At 44.6% G+C, this 2,484-nt stretch overlaps 1 protein-coding gene across 1 annotated transcript in view; it reads right to left on the reverse strand.

Moving 5' to 3' along the window:
• The window catches only part of LAP3 (leucine aminopeptidase 3), a 21,720-nt gene that overhangs the window by 3,757 nt on the left and 15,479 nt on the right, over positions 1 to 2,484 (reverse strand).

The following is a 2,484-nucleotide window of genomic DNA, read 5'->3' on the forward strand; positions in this document are numbered from 1 at the left end:
GGAAGGGAGCAGTTCCTTATTCAATATCCGGTAACTCGGCCAGCAGGATGTCAGATTGTATATATTTTCCAAGAAATCGCAAGTAAATTCCATTAATAGTTCACAGTGAGAAACTGTAAACAGTTGGTAATTTAAAACAAATCACTGTTTTGAAGTGGTGACCCATATGTAAAAACTTGTGATTCTGCATGACATTGGAGCAAGTTGGGTCTGTTTTGGTCATTTGTTTCTTTGGGTGTTATCTTTACCTTCCAATTATCTCTCAAACTTATCCACTTTCCTTCACTATGACTGCTACCACTTCCTACCACTAAAATATGGTAATAGACTTAAAAAAAACTAATTGTAGAAAATTCCAAATATACACAAAGCCAAGAAAATAATATAACACAGGTAGGTACCTATTAGTCAGTATCAACAGTTATTCATTCATGGGCAGGCTTGTTTCATCTACACCCCACACCCAACAAATTATTTTGAGGCCAACTGCAGATATTGTTAATTGTCATCCTTCACTTAACCACAAAAGTCAACAGCCACACTGTTCACACCAGCCTAACTGGCCGGCCAGCGTCAACTCTGGCCCTTCACCAGTCTGTTCTGCACACTGCCAGCCAGGGTTCCTTGCATGGCACAAACATGACCTTATTGTTTCCACGCTTAACACTTCAGTGTCTTCCTGCTGTACTTGGCTCAAGTCAAAACCCTGAAACGCCAAGGCCAGTGGGGTCCGGCGCCTCCCAGCATCCGCCTCATGGGTCCCGTCCCAGCCACACTGCTCTTCTCCCTCGCTGCTGCCCCCTCGCACGCGTGCCGCCTGCTGCTGGGATGCTCTTCCTTCCTGCCTCACTCAGTGGCGCCTCCTTCAGATCCCAGTGCTCAGAAAAGGCGCCTGACCACCCAGACCACCTGGCTCTCAGACTCCTTTTAACCCTGCTTCTTCTGCAACTTTAGATCCGTCAGTGAGAAGATCTGCTGACTGCCTCTCTCCACGGACTCATCGCATCTGTTCTAACCCACGCCGTATCCCCATCCACTAGCAGGAGTATGTGTATACCACATACTGTGACAGGTGCTGGTCATTCCCTGCCTATAGTCCATCTACGTGACTGTGGGTGGGGGGCACACACATCTCGAGTTATATGTACACACTAATGCTTTACTCTTCAAGTTACTGGTTTTTCCCATCCATATTCACGTGTCCTCAAAACATTCCTATTAACCCCCAAAGTCTTGCAACATTGTTTAAATTTCTCATAGAAAAGATGAGCACTGACCTCAAATAAGAATGTGATATGTCCTCTTAAATAGAAAAGTAGGGGGTAGGGGGAAGGTGAAATGAGAAAGGGGATCAAACATATGGTAGCTGAAGGAAACTGGACTTTGGGTGGTAACCACACAATAGAATATATAGATGTGAAATTATAATGTACACCTGAAAATTATATAATTGTATTAACCAATGTTACCCCAATAAACTTAATTAAAAAAAAGTGACAGGCATAAATATTTAATATGATCCAACTGGGATCATGGCTCAAAAGACGATTTCAACATATACTTTAGAAAATAATGTGTCTACGTAATCACAGAACGAGTACCAGCACCGACTTCAGAACTGTGTGTAGCAGAGGCATACTTTCTGTTTTCTTTCACAAGGAACGTTTGAAGCTGTGTATTGAGAAGCTACCTGATTGGTGTTACCAGAATCACTGATACTATGGAAGAAACATCCAAGCTCCAAGGAAGGTGCTGACATCACCGCCCTCGTCCCATCCAACCTCACAAGCATGCATTAAGAAAATGAAGAGAGGTAATATGACTGAAAATGGCCGTCCCCTGACCTTGCCACTGTCCCTACAGTCTGGTACAGGCTTGCCTTTTAAAGGACAGTAAGATCAGTTTGGTGTCTGCCAGGCCAGGCACGCCAACCTGTATCATTTCATTTAATCTTCACAGAAACCTATCCATGAGGGCCATTATACCCTTTAGAGATGAGACGACTGAGGCCTTGTCCAAAATTACATGCTATTAGGAGGACAAGTTTTAAAATCAGGTTGTCTACCTCTAAAGACCATGTGCTTCCTTCTTCCATGAAATAAAGGTTGGAAACTTTCTCATTCTCCCCTTTGACCTAGCTCAAACTCAGAAGGGGCCCCTTAAGTATTTGGGGTACTAAAGTGACCTATCAACAGCCTTCAGCCAGGGCAATGGCCAGCGTGATTGGAAGGCTCACACCCATCAGGTTGCCCTTAGTTACCTGGGTCAACTCTCCTGCCTTCTTAAACCCTCAGGCTGGAAAAAAGGGGAGGGGCTGGGAGTCCTCATTCACAGAAAGGCGTACTACCACCCACCTCCACCCACCTCACCACTGCCCCTAACACCTGCCTCTGCACCTCCGCCACTCACCTTCAAATATTAGGTTTGTTGTTTTAAAACATGCCAGGCTGTACCTTTAAAACAAGAAATATGGCCATTCATCAA

The sequence above is a fragment of the Pteropus alecto genome, unplaced genomic scaffold (assembly GCF_000325575.1).
Source record: "Pteropus alecto unplaced genomic scaffold, ASM32557v1 scaffold5, whole genome shotgun sequence".
Taxonomy (NCBI): domain Eukaryota; kingdom Metazoa; phylum Chordata; class Mammalia; order Chiroptera; family Pteropodidae; genus Pteropus; species Pteropus alecto.